Consider the following 19,654-nt stretch of genomic DNA (forward strand, 5'->3'; position numbering starts at 1 on the left):
AGGCAGCCAGGGAGGTCAGTTAGAAGACTGTTGCCATAGTTTCTAAGAGACAGTGACAGAGATGGCATGTACCCCTAAGCAAGTGCCAGGTCACACAGTCACTGTGAGCCCGAGTTGGCCCCACTTATGCAATGGGTTCATTATGAACTTGGGATGAACCTTCAAAGGGACCTTTGGAAAAGACAGGTTAGGAAATTTAAGATCAGGAATTCTTTTGGGATATACCTGAAGCAAATACAAAGAAAGAAGGTGCTAACATAAATCCAGGAGAACAAATTCCTTTCCATGGGCTCCAGTCACCAAAGCGCTTGAATCCACTGGGTTTAACCATGAGGCCCTAGCACACGGAATGCTGTCTGTCTAGCACAGCCCAGCAGCTGGCTGTGTGGGATGCTTCAGATGAGAGGTTCCAGGGGAGGGACCACCATTTCCACTTCTCCACCACCAGAAGCCACTTCTCCTATCTCATTCAAGGCTGCAGCCTTGGAGGTAGTTCAGCTGAGCTGGCCTCATTCCCCTCCGACATAACCCTGCTGTGGGATCCAAGATGATCTGGACCAGCCTTTCCACCCCATTCCCACCCACAATCAGGTCTGGGAAGTTAGCTTGCCTGGAATTAAACTTTGATTGACAAGTGACACTGATTTTCAGGAGTAAAGAAAGTAGACACGCTCTTCCCTGGTGGTCTAGCGGTTAGGACTCCACGCTTCCACTTCAGGGGGCTTGGGTTCAATCCCTGGTCAAGGAACTAGGATTCTGCATACTGCTGCAAAAAGAGAGGACAGCAAGCAGCGATCACTCAGAACTCTGAGGTTAGTAGCAGAAGGAAGAGACAGCAGGTGGGTGGGGGACAGCCAGGGTGGGGCTGTAGGCAGGCTTCTCTGGCATCACTATTCACGTTCTGACTGCTAGCGGGCCTTGTGCTGTAGGAGGCAGAGGCCTTAAGGAAGGGAAAGAAGGTCAGAATCATCTTCTCAAGAAGGGGAGGAAGGGGTCCTCATTAGACCACAGTCAAGACCCATCAGCAATTCTGTTGCTCTTGCCAACAACTTCTCCCCCTCCCCGCCTCCATTTATCAGGAGACAAAGGAATAAGATGAGACATTTCACATAGATGGTACTTTTCTTCCCAAACAGTTAAGCTTCTATGGTCTTGCTCATCTTACATCTTTCCAAGAAAAGGCCCAGGATCCAGACTCGGCCTTTCAGAGTTTGAAGTAACTTTAGAGATTATTAGTCTGCTTCCCTCATGTGAACACTGAAGGGGAGGGATGTGAAGTCACCTGCCCCAGGTGGGTCCCAGGAATGCCCCTTGCGCCTCCGTGTGCTGTCTGCTGTTCTGTGCAGCCATGTGCCAGTTGGCAAATGAGGCCCTGAGTGAGAAGATGGAGCCGGAATTAGATGGTTCTGTGTGGCCGATTCACCCCAGGGTATGGCTGATTCTCCCCCGGGTATGGCCGGTTTACTGGGGGTATGTTAAGCTTTAGCAGCTTTCTTATGTGAAATGGGATTAGGGTCATCTTCACACATACCTTGCAGAGTTGATGCAAAGGTTCCTGAAAACCACACGTGTGTAGTTTCTGTCATGCCGGCACCCAGTAGAAGTACTGGTGTTTCCCCTACAGAGCATTCGCCACGCCCAGCTAGCGGAGGTGGGAATGGGAAGCCAGCACTCTTGTGAGCCCCGTTCCTCCCTGCAGCCCTGGGTGGCCAAGAAGTGGTAAGAGTGGGGTGGTGAGCCTGGGGAATGCAGCATCATCATCCAGGTTTCAGCTTTTTATGCCCAAGACCCAACCCAGGACATCTGGGAACAAACCCTTCTCTGAGAACTGACTACCTTGTGGGTGGGCAGAGAGTTGAGTGCGGGCGGCTCAAGCCGTCGACGATGGGAAGACTCGGATCAGTGCCTTGTTTGTCCCAGATAGAGATCACGTGGGTGGGAAAGGAGGAAGTCCCCCTCTGAGGTCACATGTCCTCAGATCTTCCTCCTCAGGATCCCCGATTCCCCAGCTCCTCCGGAGGACAGCGGTGATGTAGTACAATGAGCTATGGAGGCATGTCAGAAAGCTTGATTGCCCCCCTGGTCCTGATGCTCACTACCTCGTTTACCTGAAGCCCAGGCTCCTGGGCTGGGATCCTCATCCGTGGCATGAGGTTGACGGCTCCTCCAAAGATGTTTGTATTCATAAAATAGTGCCCTGGAACTACTAAGTGCAAGCCGTCTGTCTCCAGCCTCCTGGAACAAATTGTTCTTTTCTCTCCGCCGACTTCACACTCCTCCAGCCTAGCCACCACCGAGGCCAGTCTCCAGAAACCAGCACGCTCTTCCCTCGCGCTGTTCCCCGAGAGCCCCACCAGGAGGCGCCCTTTGCCCGCCGAAGCGGGCCGGGCTCGAACTCCTCCAGGCCGGGGTGGGCACCCCTTTGCGCGGGGTGGGCACCCCTTTGCGCAGGGCGGTGCTGGGTGCGGGTTCGCCCGGGGTCCCCCGGAGGTCGATCCAGCGCAGCGCCCGCACCGCGTCCTGAGGCCGCTTGGTCGCGCGCGCCCCCCGCGACCCTGCGTGCAGCTGCGGCCCCGGCCCCGCGCCTCTCGTTCGGCCTCGGTCCCCGGGGTGGCGGCAAGTTTGCTTACGGTCGCTCGGGCCCCTCGCCGCCGCTCTCCTCCGGCGCCTGGGCCCCGAGCGCGCCGGGCGAGAGGGCTACGAGGGCGGGCGGGCGGCTCGGCGCTCGGGCCCCGAAGGGGCGCCCCCCCGGCCGGCGTGCGCGGGCCGCCGTAGTTCCCGCGCTGCCCGCCGGGCGGCGCCGCGCGCCTCGGCCGCGCTCCTCCCGCGCTGCCGGCTCCTCGCTCGCTCGCAGCCGGACACAGACTCTGCCTTCAGCTGCCGGCGGATCGCGCTGGAGCCGCCGCGGCGGCTGCGGAAGAACGAAAAAAAAAAAAAGGAAAACAACAGCCCGGCGGCCGGCGGAGCAGCGCCCGGCCCGAGCTCAGCCCCCGGAGTGCGGAGCCGCCCAGGTAAGGGCAGGGCCCGCCGCGGCGCCCCCGGCCCGCACCTGCGCTGCCCCCGCGCCCCCCGCGTCCCATCCGCGCGGAGCCCCGCGCGCGCCCCCTCCCGCGCCCGGATTCCCTACTTCTGACGTCTCTGCCTCTCCTGCCCTCCGGGGCCGCGGCCCCGCACCCCGCCCCCGCCCCCGCCCCCACCCCCTTCCCTGCGCCCTTCCCTCCGTCTCCCGCCTTCAGCCAGCCTGTCCCCTGCACTCCGGTCTCTGCGTCTCCCGATCGGGCTCCGAACCCCCATCGCTCTGCGCCCGTAGTTCCTCCGGTCTCCATCCCCATTTCCCTCCCTCCGCATCCCTTCCCCGGGCTCGCCGTCTTCCCGGTCTGGTCCTCCCTCTGCCCCTGTGCAACTCCCAGCCCTCCCTCTGCCCCCTGCAGGGATGACGGCCCCTTCCCCACCCCGGCGCTTCTCCCCCGCACCTCGTCACCCTCCGCTTCTCTGGTCGTCTCGGTCCCCGGCTACAGTGCCCCATCCCAGCCCGGAGCCCACGAAGCCCCCTCCTCCAGTCCTCTCTGCCATCTGCCTCGACTGCCCCCGGCCCCTGCCCTGGACTCTGGCCACCACCACACGCGCCCCCCCCCGCCCCAATCCTTCGCGCCGTCTCGCTTCGGGGAGAATAGCGTCGTATCAGAAACGACCCTCTTTTCCCTGGACTACTGAGGTTCCCACCCATCCCACCCTAGTTCACCCGAGTGGGAAGTGAGGGAGAAACTCTAGAGACCTGCATTTGGGCGTGTGATGGGGGAGGGGGCTGGGGCGGAGCGGGGGGAGGGGAGCTGAAAGCGAGCTCCTCTCTAGTGAGGACTGGCGAGCGGTGAGCGGCTCAGACCTGGCCAGAGGAGAGGGCCAGCTTGCGACAGCTGGGACAGGGGTTTCTAGGCTCCGGGAGCACCTGTGTCTCTTTCGCTGGCTCCCTTGAGCTGAGGAAAGTGATGGGGGAGGAGTTGGAGCCCAGGGAGAGTTGGCGAGGGCCTTTGGGCTGGGGAGGCCCGCAGCCAGGGAGGACCTGGGCCCTCTGGGCCGCCAGTCTGGCAGTGGCCGGGCAATGCGGCCACCGTCTCCCCCACCGGACCTCGGGCTGCACAGCTCTTGGCACCTCTACTTCATGCTGCCATCTTCCTCCTGGTGCTGTTGTCTGGTGATGCCACGAGGTGCCACCTCCCTGCCTCCCTCCAGTGGCTCTCCTGGGCATGTTCTCCCAAGGGCCTGGGTTGTCTGGAAAGCAGAGGGACCCCTGGGCTTGGCTGGGCCCCGGAGCCAGGCAGTGGGCGCCAGTCGGGACCAGACCAAGACATCCCGGGACTGGCCAAGTGCCCGGAGCCTTGCCAGGGACAAGGAGAACTGCCTTCATCTAAGCTCCCTGTGGGTCACCTGGGTGACTGGGGTGCTTCCAGGAGCACCTGCCAATGGTGGGCGTGGTATCCCCTGGGAGAGAGGCTGTCTGGGTTGACAGTGGGCTGCCAGAGAGAGGACTCTGGTCCTGTTTGCTCCTGGAGTGTCTGTGCTCGTGGAATGGGTGAGGGCTGGGGAGAGGTCCTCTGTGCTCTGGTCCCGCTCAGGGAGGAACCCCGGGAACTCCGCTGGGCATCGTCAGGCTCTATTTGCTGAAGCTGCAGCTCGTGCCTCTTCATTAATCAGGTTTATTATTTTCCTCACTGGCTGGATGTGTTCCTCAAGGTCATGACCCTTTGGAGAGTTAATCTAATATGCACACATTACAGTGTCTGGGTTTGTTTAATTTTCCGTGTTTTGTTCATTTCTCGTGGAGCTAGCCGTCCATGGAGCTGCGGCCCCGGCTTGCCCATCAGCCTCCTGCCTGCCTCTCTAGCTCCATCCCCATCCTCCTCTGGACCTGCCAGCCAAGACCAAAGATGAATCTGGCTCCTGGAGTTCTTGGGAGAGGAGGGTGGAGGAGGGCAGGGGTTAGGGGAGGGGGGTTGAGAAGAGGTTCTGATTTTCTCTGTTTCCCCATACCTCCCCCCCCACCCCCTAGGCATCTTGATCATTGGTTAGCATTTTCCCCAGCACCTAAAGTTCTTCCTAGAGACTGGCTCTGCTACTTGGTCTGGCTTCCCAATGTGGTTTTCCCTGTGGATGGAGAGGGAACTTTGCCTGGTGGCAGATAAGTGGAGACTCTGAGGAGGAGGTCCCAGCTGCTGGAGCACAGGACCTCCTGGACAGTGGGCCTCAGCTGTGCCTGGTATGAGTCTCAGCCCGACTGAGATGCAAGAAGGGAAGGAAGAGGGCAGGATGACCTGTCCTGGGAGACGAGGAAAACCTGCTCAGAAAACAAGAGGAACATTGAATATGACGCCGGTTGCTGTGCGGCTGGCGCGGGTGGGCAACAGGCAGAGAATACGTGTGGGAAGCAAACATCTCTTGTTGCTTCTGCATAGTACGAGTCCCTTACGTCGTGATTGAGTTCCGCAGTTTTCCAAATGCTTTTTAGAAAAATTACTCGATCTGAACCAGACAAGCGTTTTGTCTATACCACTGCCCTTCGGGGAGGTGTTATTGATCCCCTGAAAACTGAGCCTCGAAAAGGTTAAATGACTTGTCTGAGGCTCTGCAGCCACACCTGAAGCCTCTGGACTCCCAGCCTGGCTCTCGTGCTATTGTACGTGTGCTCAGTCTCTTCAGCCGTGTCCGACTCTGTGTGACCCTGTAGCCTACCTCTCTCCTCTGCCCATGGCATTTCTCAGGCAAGAATACTGGAGTGGGTTGCCATGACACCTTCCCGACCCAGGGATCGAACCTGAGTCCGTGTTGTCTTCTAGTATTGGTAGGTGGGTTCTTTACCACTGGTGCCACCTGGGAAGCTACTTGTTGCTTTTTAAGGTCTTGCTGCTGTTCAGCCCTCCCTCTCCACATCCCAGGCTTCAGCCCTCACGTTCGCCAGGGTCAGCTCAGCACTCCTCCTTGCTCGGGGCGCTGGCTCCCCACCCCTGCCCCGGTCTGCAGCCTGGCTGGTCTGTGGTTCTGCGTTCTCCCTGCCCCTAGACTGGCTTCACTGGCACCCTGGCTGTCCTCCCACCCCCACCGCAGCCCATGGCTTCCTGTGGAACCCGGCCTGCAGAGTTCCTGGTTCTCCCAGGCACATGGCCTGGGGGCCTTGCACTTCTCAGCTCCCCCATCCCACCCTCCTGCACCTTGTTGCTTGAGCCTTGGTTCTCTGGGACACTGCTGGTGCCCAGCCTGACCTTTTCCCCTGGCTACTATCCCACATGGGGCTTCAGTGGCCCAGCCTTGGGTTATGGTAACATAGCCTCCTCTCTGGGGAGGCTGCAGGCACCTGACCTCCACCTGGCCTGCCTTCTGGCAAAGGATGGTGTTTGGAACATGTGACCCGGTCTTCAGAGCATCAGTGGTCCCCTTGGGTTCCTGGATGGAGTTCCCAGACTGTGGCCTGGAGTTTACAGCATCGACATGCTGGGCCCAGCTCTGTGCCTCTGGACCTGACCCTCTGCCCTCTCTCTGCCTACCCTCCCCCCAGGCACTCTATGCTTTTCCTTGTCCTTTTCTCCTCCTTTCTGCCCACCCTTCCCAGCCTTCAGGGTGCCTCTGGAGCCACACAAGGTATAGCCTGAGAAGGGATTCTCTGCTCCCACCCTGGCCTTCTATCCCCAAAGTGTGACAGCTTCAGCGGCTCATGTCAGGCAGACCTGGGGTTCCTATTCTGGTGTCACTCCATGGGTGTGAACAAATTGCTTAACCTCTCTGACCCTCACTTGCCTCACCTGTAAAATGGGAATAGTCTCTTCTGCCTGAAAGGCTTGTTGTTGGCATGAATGTGAGCAGAAGGGACCGTGGTTTGTCAGCCCAGGAGGTGCCCAGGGAGTGTCCCCAGGTGGCTCCTCCCACACAGCCTCTGTGGTTTAGCTCCCAGCGCCTGCCTGCTGTATATAATTACCTGTCTCTGCTTGTCTCCCACCTGGATGGCCGATCCCCTAAAGAACAAGGCCTTTGGTGCCTTGGCACATCCTCAACTCCAAAGGAGCAAGCCCTGTCCTTCAACATCCCAGAAATTGGCCCCTGCCCCTAGTAGGAATGTGAGAAATAGTTGTTACTTGATTATAATATATGGTTACATAAAATAGGGTATGCCTTACCTGTAGCAAATCCAATAGGAAAAAACCATTTTAAGCCACAGTACCAGCTGAGAGAAATGGTGGGAAGGAAGTAGAGGCTCAATTTAATGTTGTATTGCCTGCAAAGTTGGCTCATTTCTCTCGGTCACCCCAGAGACCCGGTGAATTAGACCTGATGATCTCTTACAGATGAGGAAGGGGGCCCACAGGGGGCCCTGCGGTGTAGCCCACGGCTCAGACCAGGGAGCGCTTCAGAACCCCGCTTCCTTCCCCTCGACTGAGGCCAGAAAAGGGAAAGAAGAGCCTCTTTATGAAAAGATACATCGCAGGTTTTCTTTAAACAACTGAGCGTCTCTGTCACCTTGGTTCAGACCAGCAGGGATTGGGGGGTTACCAGAACCTCGGGGAGGCAGGACCGCTTCCAGCAGGGTTATGAGCAGGTGGAGAGCACAGGTGGGCACATGGCGTGGTTGGTGTGGTTGGCACGTGCGGTGTGGGCATGAACCTGCAGTGGCTGCCGGCTGAGCCAGGTGTTCACAAGGGGCTGGAGTGCAGGGATGCACAGGCCAAGTGGGGATGGGGGGTGCCCTGGGGCCTGGGTGATGGGCAGAAGGGATGGGACAGGTGAGGCTGGGTCCTCTCGGTGGGGAGAAAGGGGGACAGGGCTGGGGCAGAACTAACTGGAGTCTGCAGAACCCTGAGAGCCAAAGAGAAGGGTTCAGCATCCTTGGGCAGAGGCAACTGGGTGCCCAGAGTGGGTGAGGGACTTGGATGAGGGTGACGGCAGAAAGGGGGTGCACTTGAGTGGCATTTCCAAGGAGCGGCAGACGTGCTGACAGCTTGGGCACGCAGATGAGGGAGCAGGAAGTGTCGGAGGGAACTTCGAGATTTCCAGCCTCGGTTTTCTTTCAGGAACAAGGGAGCCAGGAGGGGAGGCAGGTCTGAAGGAGGCTGGGGAGTGTGTGCCCAGACATGCTGGGAGGAGAGTGATGGGGCGTTTAGGGGTCCCCCCAGGTAGCTCTGGGGTCCTAGCTTGCAGCTGAGCAGTCTTTTGCAAAGACGCATGCCTCGGGGCACTTGCTGCCCTGGGGGCTGCTTCTAGGCATTTCTGATGCCTGAATTTCACCCCCCAGCCTGCTGGGCGCCCTCTCGGTCCTCCCCTCCTGAAAGTGGGACCCTTGTGCCCAGCACCCCCTCTACCTGTCACCTCTAGGGGATCATGCCTCGCACAGAGCAGCTCTGAAATAAATATTAATATTTGTCTTATTTAAGTGGCCTCAACTCATGTTTAACAAATGTCTGTCATGGAGATATATTTGTGGAATATGGTGGGTGAGGAGGGCAAAGGAAGGCTGGGCGGGCCTTCAGCCTCCGGGAGCTGGGGCTCCTCCGCCACACAGGCCTCGACCTCTGTGACTCTTCCCATCCCTCCTTGGCCCCCTGCTTGATCCTGGACCTGCCTTTTCCCAGGATGCGGGGCCGGGTTGTGGGGGATGGAACAGGGGTCTGGAGGACAGTAGGCTGCCCTTTGTTGCTCAGTCCCGGGGTTGGCACTGGCCTGCCCCTCCTCTGGAGGGGTCCTGCTTACCCTTCCTGCCTTCTCCTGCGTTTCTCAGGGGGCAGTTTTCAGAGGAAGCAGGGAAAACCAGGTGGCTCTGGAGTTTCTGCCAGGGTGCACTGGGGATATTTTGGCCAAGGAAAGGCTGCGTGTACACAGTCTGGTGGGGAGATCTTTGTGAGGGAGGAGGGCCTATGTTGTGGACCCGCGGGACAGAGCCAGCTGGGAAATGGGAAAACCAGGCTACTGATTGCCTCAGTTTCCTCTCTATAATCTGGGCCGTATGATAAGGTCGACCTCACGGCTCCCGATTCAGTGAGATAATCACGTGGAGTCTCCTTGGGGGAGGGAGTAGAGAAGGGTGTGACCCCTCAGGACAGAAGAATGATTGTGAAGTAAACACATATTTAGAATTGGAGTTTAAGGGCCAGAGTTAAAACAGAGGATTTAATAAAATGAGAAATCAATAACCCAGAGGATGTTAAATGTAAGTGAGAGGCTGGTTACAAGGCACACTTAATAAAAAAAGAAAAGTTTGAGAAGCCGAGGAGGATGGATGTGTCCTGGGGCTCCAGGGATGCTGGGGTGGCTTCTGCCCTCAGCCTGGCACGGCTTCCGAGTGGGCAGGCTGAGTGGAGGGATGAAGGGCTGCTGTCACCTTTTGGGGTCTGCTGTCTGCTCCTCTCTGCCTGAGCAGGGCACCCTGTCTCCCCTCCAGAGGCTGTGGGCGGGTGGCAGGGAGGCGGTGGCTGCTCCTGGATCAGACTGCATGGGATTCCAACCCCAGCTCTTCCAGTCCCATGAGGAACATAATACCCACCTGTGACAGTCTCAGCAGTGCACCAAGTGCTTGCTAAATGGTCACAGTTGTTCTTGTTAGAAGTATGATTACATTTTCATCTTTACAGAGTCTCTCCAGCCCTGTTCAGTTCTGAAGATGTTATGGAATACCATTCCTAGTCAGGTCGGTGAGAAATGGGGAAGCCTTATTAGGAGGCAGCAGGGGTGTTTCTTTAGTCATCAGAGAAGTCTAGAGGGAGTTTAGTCCCAGCCCCAGGCAGAGGAGGGCCCTGAGGTCCAGGGAGCTTAGGTTAGTTGTCCAGGTTATAAGGCAGGAGTCCACTGAGCTGGGGCATCCTTTTCACTGGGCTTTGTGGCCTCCAGGAGGGAGGGAGAAGGCTGGGAGAGAAAGACTCATAGTCATTTGGTCCCATCCAGGCATCCCAACAAAATCAGATTAGAACTAAAAAGGAGAATGGGCTTGATTTAAAAAAGAAAAATTTTTTTTCTTGGCTGCACCACAAGGCATGCAAGATCTTAGTTCCCTGACCAGGGATCAAACCCACGTCCCCTGCTTTGGAAGCTTGGAGTCTCAACCACTGAACCTCCAGGGAAGCACCTGATCTTGATTCGTTAAGGCAACAGTCTGTGAACTCCTTGAAGGCGGGGATACGGCCTTGGATTTTTGACTCTAGCACTCAGCTGACACATAGTAAGTACTCAATAAATACTTGTTAAATGGACAGATGACTTCACAACAATGCCAATGCCAATAATACCAGCTAATGTTCATTGAGTACTTATTATGTGCCAGGCATGATGCAAAGTGCTTTCCGTATAGGATCTTAGTTCATCCTCTTAATAACTTTAAGGTACTATAATACCCATTTTACAGATGAGAAGGCTGAGATCCAGATCAGGCGATGAATTAGCCCAAAGTTTCATAGTAAGAAGTAAAGTTGGAATTTACACTCAAGCAGTCTGATTTCACACCCTGGGGGTAAAGTTTCTGTGTGTGTGCCTGTGTGGGTGCACAGACATGTGAGCACACAGGCACATGTGTGTGAAATGTGCGCTGACTCTCCCCTAATTTCTTAGACTCCCCTCCGGCTCCCTCACTCCCCTGTGGGCAAGGCCCGGCTTGGAGGAGGGGGCAAACTCTTGATGTACTCTGGTGCTTGTCTTTCCTTAGCCTGATTTCTCTGACCCCTGAGTGGAAGGCCACTGGCAGCACTGGGGGAACAGACCACCCCCAGTGGAGCTCCTGCTGTGGTAGCTGATTGTGTGCCAGTCTTATCTAACACAGAGGCTGTCCGAGTAAGGACCTGGCCTGGATGCTGGAGGAGGGAGCCACATGAAGCCTTAGCCAGACTCTCGTGAGCTCAGATGAGATGGGGCCCCACAGGGTCCTGGATCCCACTTGGCCCAGACCAGCAAGGGTCTGTGTGTTCACCATCCCCCCAGGGCCCGGGGTCTAACTGGGGTATATTGGACTCTCAGAGGCATGACAGGACGTCTCTGGAGGAAATCTGAGGTGCCCTGCTGTTACAGTGTGGTTGTCAGGAATCTTTACAGCATCTCCCTGATCTAGGACTGTTCGTAAGGTCACGGAAAAATGTTCCCGGCAAGGCTGGTGACAGGATATCTCTCTCTCTGGAGGTAACACAGACGTTTTCAAAGGTAGAGAGGACTAGAGTGGATTTAGGGAGGGCCAGAAGACCCTCATGGAGTCATTTCCTAGGGGGCTTATGGGTACAGCTTGTCACCGAGCCCACCCCACCCCCAAGCTTCCATCAGTCAGCACAACCAGCCCTTTGCTGAGGCTGCCGATGCCAGCTCCTGGTGTGTATCACATATTCAGAGGCTTGTGATGTCTTGGAGATTTCTTCTCTCCCAGGTATCTTACATGGCCTCAAACCTGAAAGGTAGATGCGACAGGTAGGAATTATCATCCCAGACTTTCAGAATTTCAGTAACTAGTCAAAAACAAGAGTTTATGGGTTGAGAGGTCGCATCAGTATCCAGGCCTGCTGCCCCTTGCCTGGGGCTCTGTCCTCACGCCTGAGACTGATTGAAGGCCACCGCAGCCTTTGCAGATGGTGGAAGCAGTGCTCTTCCCCAGGCTAAGAATATTGCATTGAATAAAGCAGCATTTGTCCAAGAATGATAATGCCTATTTTATTGCTGGGAAAACTGAAACACAGGGAGGTTAAATGAATCACAGAATCTTATTCCTGGAAGGAACTTGAGATCATTCAGTCAGCATCCTACCTGTGGACATGCCATCTTGTGGACAGAGTCTCTGCTGGCTATTTCCCAGCCTCAGCTCACCCTCCTGCTTCCCTCTTCTCCTCCTCTTCCTCCTCCCCATCTTCTGAAGTCTAGCTTTACTAAGCACGTACTGTGTTATAGATGCTTTTATGTGTGTTTATGATTGTTTATTATAAGGTAGTAACTGTCATTCCCTGTGCTATATAGTGGCTTCCCTGGTGGCTCAGTCGGTAAAGAATCCACCTGCAATGCAGGAGACCTCGGTTTGATCCCTGGGTGGGGAAGGTCCCCTGGAGAAGGAAATGGCAACTCACTCCAGTATTCTTGCCTGGAGAATCCTGTGGACAGAGGATAGACAATAGTCCTTAGACAATAGTCCTTAGTCCAATAGATAAACAACAGTCCTTGTTGTTTATCTATTTTATATCTAGCAGCCGGAGAAGGTGATGGCACCCCACTCCAGTACTCTTGCCTGGAAAATCCCATGGATGGAGGAGCCTGATAGGGTGCAGTCCATGGGGTCACGAAGAGTCAGACACAACTGAGCGACTTCACTTTCACTTTTCACTTTCATGCACTAGAGAAGGAAATGGCAACCCACTCCAGTGTTCTTGCCTGGAGAATTCCAGGGATGGGGAGCCTGGTGGGCTGCCGTCTATGGGGTCGCACAGAGTTGGACATGACTGAAGCGACTTAGCAGCAGCAGCAGCATGTATCTATTCATCTCCTGTTCTCAACTTAACCCTCTTCTTCCCCTTTCTCAACCATACATTTGTTTTCTATGTCTATGACTCTGTTATGTAAATAAGATCATTTGTACAATTTTTTAGGTTCTGCATATAAGTGATATCAGATGATATGTGTCTTTGGCTTACTTCACTTAGTATGGTAATTTCTAAGTCCATCAATATTGCTGCAAATGGCATTATTTCATTCTTTTTTATGGTGAAGTTGATATTCCATTGTATCCTCTTTATCCATTCATCTATCGATGGACACTTAGGTTGCTTCCATATCTTGGCTGTTGTAAATAATGCTGCCATGAACACTGAAGTGCATATATCTTTTCAAAGTAGAGCTTCCATCTTTTCCATATGTATGCCCAGAAGTAGGGTTGCTGGATCATATGGTACTTCTGTTTTTAGTGCTTTAAGGAACCTCCATAGTGTTTTCCTTAGTGACTTTTCCAATTCCCATTCACACCAGCAGTGTAGGAGAGTTCCGTAGATGCTCTCGAAGTATTACTTTGATCTTCCGACAGCCCTCGGAAGTAGGGACTATCGTCTCATTTTACCAGTGAGTAACCTGGGGCTCAAAGAGGTTGCATAGCTTATCCAAGGTTTAGACTTGGCAGTCTCACCCGTGCTCTTGACCTCTCATGAGGCAGGCTGCTCCTCGCCAGGTAGCTGTAAACAAGGGAGCGTGTGGGAGCACCCAGCATACTGCCTGGCATGCAGAAGGTGCTCAGGAAACGCTAGTGATTCTCTCCTAAAAAATACCAGAACGCTTTGCCTTATACTGAGCCAAATCTACTCCTCACAAATCCTCGTTCTGCACCCTTCCTTGGAGCCCTGTAAGGTACTTTTACCCTTCTTCTCCTTCCAGTCCTGGGGTTGTGAAGAGCCCTTACGAGCAAAAGGCAAAGCCTCCTCCTACTTGTGTTTCTGCTCAGACTCTTTCCCATGGAGACTTCCCTGGCAACCCAGTGGTTAAGACTCCAAGCTTCTACTGCAGGAGGGCACGGGTTTGATCACTGGTCAGGGAACTAAGATCCTACATGCTGTGTGGCATGGCCAAAAAAAAAAAAAAGACTCTTCCTCAAACTAGAGTAGCCTAGCAGGAAGATGATGGCCTGGACCTGAGGGGGTGGGGTGCTCTGAGAAACCTACAAGGCTGGCGCTGGCCTGGAGGGCAGGTAGGTGCCCAATCCTTGGTCACGTCCATTCCTAGCACACATTTCTCAAGTGCCTCTTGGGTGCCAGGTCCTGCCACAGAGCCGCACAGGGTGGGCTTCCCCACCCCCAGGGCTGGGAGCACAGATATCTTCTGAATCTGTCAAATGATGGATTGGGCCTTGGGTCCTGGGGACTGGGGCCTGAGGACTGAGGTGACAGCCTGCTCCCGCGAACTTCTGTGAGGCCACGTGAGGCTGCAGACACCCCGGGAAGGCCAGAAAGTTCAGGTGACCCAGGTCGCAGGGTAAGCAGCTGGGTGGAGAAGGCTCACCCGGGTGATCTGAATGAAAACAATACCATACCATTCTCCTTTGAAAAGTAGGTGTCTTGCCAGAGTCCGGGGTAAATAGTCTGGAACGTGAGATGTGCCAGGTAGGGTGCACATCAAAAGCAAATAAGGCGATTGCACCAGGTGAGCTGTGGAAAGTCAGCTGAGGATGTGCGTTTCCATCAGCACAAGGCTGGCTCTCCCCCTCAGCCCCTCCCCAGGGGAGGTGGTGAGCGGAGGGGGATGCTCGGGGCTTGACCTTGGGCCTCAGAAGCCGGAGTGGACCTTTGTCCCATGTTCCTGGACCAGGAATGCTGCCCCTCTTGTCACGTCTCCAGTGTCCATCCTCAAATGTTCTGGCATATCCTCTCCGCAACTTACACCATAGGGGTCACTGGTTCCGTTTGACCCAGGAGATTACGGATACTCCTGGGTAACCTGCAGCCACACAGCTGGACCATAGCATCACCCCTTTTCTCTGTATCTGTGTCTTCTCATGGTGGCCAGTGCCTCTCCAAGGAGCCAGTAGGTGTCTCTGCTTGAGCCTTCAGCCCCGGCAGGGGAGGAACTTAAACAGCCCACCAGTTGCAGAGGGTCCAGGGCAGGAGACTGTGTGGCCAGATGCTTCAGGAAGGTCAGCAGAAGTCATCCTCTGTCTCCCCAAGAGATGAGCTCCGGTGGCACAGGGGCTGGGTCTGTTTCTCAGCATTGCCTCCCCAACAGCTTGGATGGTACCAGCTTCTAATAGGTGCTTAAGACATATTTTTGAATGAATGGCTTCTTCTGGGAGCCCTTGTGTGCAGAGGCCCTGGATGGTGGAGTCTGGGGCTAGCAATGAGCCTCAGCTCTGGAAAGATCGGATTGACAGCTTCAGCTCACAGTGTGTGGATCCAAGGTCCCCCTGGACCGAATCCCTAGGCACCTCACTCCCTCCTGGCGTCAAGGGCCAAGGGGGACTGGACAGGGGTGTCTAGTGAGAGTGGGGGTGGCACGTGCGGTGAGAGCTCTGACTTCACTCCCGTGAATCAGGAGGAGACTCGGGGAGCAGAGGCCTGAGCCCCAGGGGTGCTACCCTACACACACGAGGTATGAGCCAGGGATGGTGTGCCCCCAGAATTTCATTTCTTCCTGGTGGAATATTTGTGGGAGGGTGCCAGGCAGGTGAGTGTAAGGACTGTGGGGGCAGAGAACCTGGGAGAAGACTGCCTTTTGTGGGGATGGAAGCCCCAGGATTTGGGGCGTGAGCTGTGGCCCTGTCTGCGCTTTCAGCCCCTGGATCTCAGGGCACAGTCTGGCACTGAACGCGGATGCAGAGTCCCAGTGTCGCCTGTTGCTTGGTGCCAGCGTGTTCAGTGGTGTCTGCTGGATCTCCTCCTGGGCCCACTTCTGCTGATGGGCGGTGGTGCCTGCAGGGCAGGGTTGAGAGGGGTCTGGGGCCAAGGGTGGGCTCCCTGGAACAGAACCTGGGTTGATGGGATGTCTGCCAGGGGCCCAGGGTACAGTAAATTTGTCCAGTTGGACTTAGTCCAATCAGCTCATTGTTTTTTCCTAGGTTTTACCTTCTCTTTAAAAATTAATTATTTGTTTATTTTTGGCTGTGCGGGTCTTTGTTGCTTTGCGGGCCCTAGTTGTGGTGAGTGGGGGCTACGCTCTAGTTGCGGTGCTTGGGCTTCTCACTGCGGTGGCTTCTCTCGTTACGGAGCTCGCGCTCTAGGCCCATGAACCCAGTTGCTCCATGGTGTGTGGGATCCTCTCAGACCAGGGTTCGAACCCATGTCCCCTGCATTGGCAGGTGGATTCTTAACCACTAGACCACTGGGGAAGTCCCCAGTCAGCTCATTTTACAAGTGAGGAAAGCAAGACCCAGAGAGAGGAAGAAGCTGGCCTGAGGTCACATGACTTGCAGCATCAGGACTTGAAATGGGGGCCCCTGGTTCTTCCTTGTCTCCCAGCTCACACTAAACTGGCTCTCCAGGAGCCTCCCCTCACACCAGGGGAGCAAGCGCCCTGCGCCAGTGCCCAGTCCTGGTGGGCCCGATTCACAGCTACTCCCACCCTCCCAGCTGTTAGCCCACCCTGAGTCCCGAGCAGGGCAGGGAATGAGCCCTGGAGCAGGCCTTGCCCTCTGGGACTTGTGACCCCAAGAGGTGTGTGGAGAAGAGAAGGCAAAAATTTTGTGCAAACCCACAGGAGTGAGTAAACAGCTCCCCCCCCCTCCCAGGGACAAGGATATGTTCAGTCAGCAGTATTGTAAGACCCCCAGTGTCCAGATTGCAATGGGCAGCATGAGGCAGGCTGACCGTTCTCTGGGCAATCCCAGGAGGCTTCCTGGAGGAGGGGATTCACCCCCACCCCCGACACACACACACATTGTTAGGGGTGTGTGGTCTAGTATGATGTGTGGGATGTAGCCTGGTGTGGTGGGGTAGTGACAGGAGAGGGCCTTGGCCAGCCTGGAGTTGGCAACCCCTCCTCTTCACCTCCTCTATGTGCGTGCGTGCTAAGTCGCTTCAGTCGGTTCTGACTCTGTGTGACCCCATAGACTATAGCTGGCCAGGGTCCTTTGTCCATACGATTCTCCAGGCAAGAATACTAGAATGAGTCACCAAGCTCTCCTCCAGGGGATCTACAGCCTTGGATAAGTTTGTTACCGTGTCTGACGCCTCTGTTTGCTCAGCAATAAAATGGGGGTAATAAAAGAGCTAATCTCCTCAGCCTTGGGGAAGAGCAAATTGGATAACATCTATGGAAGGGCTTCTTAAGTAAGGTGCTTTCAGTACGTACTATACGACTTTATATAGATTTATAAGATTCGAGAACAGGAAAATAAATCTCTGGTAACAAGTCAGGATAACAGTACCCTCGCAGAAGGCATGGGGGTGCAGGGGGCTCTATGATACTGATAATGCTGTCTCTTGATCTGAGAGCTGATACTATGGGAAATTCATGGAGCTCTACACTTAATGTGCACTTTTCTGTGCAAACATTACACTTTGATTTGAAAACTTTTTCTTAAAAAAGAAAAAAATTGGGGAGGCTCCAAGGCTTATAGGGGACTTCCCCGCAGGACAGTGGTTAAGATTCTGCCTTCCAATGCAGAGGGCGTGAGTTTAATCCCTGGTTGGGGAACTAAGACCCATATACTGTGGTGGAATCAAAAATTTAAAAAAGAAGAGGAAAAAAAAAAAAGTGGTTAGAATGGCCAGACACTTGACGGAGTGTCCTTGAGGAGGCCTGGAATGCTGTTGGTAGAAATAGTAGCTGGTTTCTGTGGAATGTTTCAGGCAGTGTGCTACTGAGTTCACATGCACTTCCTCCCCTAATCCTTCCAACAGCCACATTTTACGAGGAGGGAAACGGAGCCTCATAGAGGTTCTGTAAGTTGCCCAAAGTCACACAGCCAACTTGGGGCAGAGCGGGGCACAGGCCAGGTGTGACTCCAGAGCTGCCCTCTTGGTGAAGCATGAAGGACCTAAGTGTTGCCTTGACCCTTCCTCAGCTAGCTGGAGGGTGGCTCCTGGGTCTTTGTCGTCTTTTTTGACTCTGATGATGCCAGGGTTCTGCTGGCCTGCAGCTTGTGGTGGAAGATGCAGAAGGGCGCGGCTCCCAAGCTGGTCCCAATCTGGAGATGCCCTCAGAATGGGAGTAAGGGGGCAGCCGGAACCAGATGGAAGCACTTGTCTGGAGAGCTGCAAGATCACGCAGGCAGGATGAGGTGGGCAGCCTCTGAGGGTCCTGGTGGGGAGGGCGCTGTATGGGGCTCCAGGGCAAATGATGACTAGCTCAGTTTGAAACCTCCAGGGCAGATCCCTGCCAGGTGAGAGGGGAATGGCTGGAGAATTTCTCCTCCCAGCAGCCAGGGGAAGAGGGGAGCTTTTCTGCATAATGCGAATCCCCTTGGCACCTCCTGAGCCCCAGATGGGGGGTTTGCATCTTCACCAGGCCTTACTGCTCCCCTGAGGAGCTTCAGGCATGAGTGCAGGCACTTCCTTTGTTGCCTTTATTCTCAGCCCAACTCAAGACTTAACGGCCCTGCCCTGTGGCCTTGTCTAGTGGGAGAGAGAGTCCATTGTTTTTGCCTTTATATGCAACTGGCAAAGTAGATAAAGCCTTATTGTTGTCCAAAATTTCCAATCAGATGGGAAAACTAGGGCTCCTGGCATCATTCAGGTGTGCCGGAGGAGGGCGGACAGCAGAACCCCTCACCTCCTCTGGGAGGCCTGCCCTGATTAACCCCTTCAGCTCTTGATGGTTACAGCCCAGCTCTTAGCAAGAAGGCACATCCTCTGATTAGAGTAAGCACAGTAGCAAGTTCTGGTTCTTTGTGATGGTTTATGTCTAAAGCCTGTCTCCAGTTCACTGACTCTGTTACTACCATTTGACTGGAGGTTGGCCAAGGGCAGGACCGTGAGGACCTTCCTCTGGGCCTCCCTTAGAGGTTCCATCCACGTAACCAGTGCCAGTCTGCAGTGCTGGCTGTAGTTTCCCAGTGCAGAGTTGACTCTGCCTCAGGACCTTTGCACATGCTGCACAGCTGCCTGGAACCCCTTCTACCACCTCCTCTCCTTTTGCTTCTCCATCCTCTTCCAGGAAGCCCTTTCCTGTAACCTGAACGGGGCCCCTCTTGCTGCTCTGGCTCCTCCCGTGCTCCTTCCCTCTGGAGCACTCCCCAGCTGGCACTGTAGCTGCCTATTCATGGTTCAGTTTCCCCTTACTGGGCACTGAGCTCTGGGAAGCCAGGGATGGGATTGGGCTGTCACATCCAGTTCTGTGCCACAGCCTGTAACTCCGAGGATCTTGCTGAGGGTTTATTGAAAGAAGTGAGGCCGTTGAGCACTGAAGAGAGGAGTAAGTCCAGAGCTTCTCTCTGGGTGCCCAGCTGCTGTGTCCACCTGCCCTGGAAGGAATGTCCTTGGCTGTGACTCCCTCTAGCGGAGTCTGAGACCTCAGACAGCTATAGAGGCAGGAGCCTGGAGCCCAGTGTGGGTACCAGTGGCTGCATCTGTTTTGCTCAGTGCTGAGCCTCTGACATCTGCCTGCAGGTGCTACATCAGAGTGTCCCATGGATTTGCCTGGAAGTTCAAATGTGTCAGCCCCCTGTGGGGATCGGGGGTGACCAGGAAAGGAGATGCCCATCTTTCATCCTTCTAGGGAACTGGGTGGAGGTGGTTTCAGATGGCCTGGCCTCAGCCACTGTCCCCATTGTGTGCAAATTGCTTATAGGAGTTTCGCATCCAGTTTCTCATTTATTCCCTCCAGCAACCCTGGGAGGAGCATGTTATTGGCCCATTTTACAGATAAGGAAAAGAAAGTTCAAAATGGTTAAGTGGGCACAGCCCAGGTGACATACCTGGTAAGCAGTGGAGCTGGGATTCGGTTCGTCTCTTTCACCATGCAGCGCCTCTCCCCACCCCGTCCCCTGCCCCTCAGCTCTCTTTCCTCTTGGGTGGCTCAGTGCCTGCGCAGGAGCCAGGGAGCCCAAAGTGTGAGTCCTCAGAGCACCCCCCCATCCTTGCTTGGCACCTGAGAGTCCATGACCTTGGAAGGCCCGTGTCCTGTGGGGAGGAAGTCTGGCTTTGACAAATAGCCCTGTGGTCCCAGGACAGGCAGGGCTAATTCAAGTGCAAACAGTGTATTAGTATTTATTCCTCACGCTCCACTGCTAATAAAATTTGAGTTT

The 19,654-nt window shown here is 55.1% G+C and overlaps 1 protein-coding gene across 1 annotated transcript in view; it reads left to right on the forward strand.

The window, feature by feature from the left end:
• Positions 1-2,910: 2,910 nt before the first annotated feature.
• Positions 2,911-19,654, forward strand: part of GRIK4 (glutamate ionotropic receptor kainate type subunit 4) — a 501,670-nt gene continuing 484,926 nt past the window's right edge. The window contains exon 1 of the mRNA XM_061440611.1: positions 2,911-3,011. The gene's annotated coding sequence lies outside the window, so the exon portion shown is untranslated. The remainder of the gene's footprint in view (positions 3,012-19,654) is intronic.

The sequence above is a fragment of the Bos javanicus genome, chromosome 15 (genome assembly GCF_032452875.1).
Source record: "Bos javanicus breed banteng chromosome 15, ARS-OSU_banteng_1.0, whole genome shotgun sequence".
NCBI classification, from domain to species: domain Eukaryota; kingdom Metazoa; phylum Chordata; class Mammalia; order Artiodactyla; family Bovidae; genus Bos; species Bos javanicus.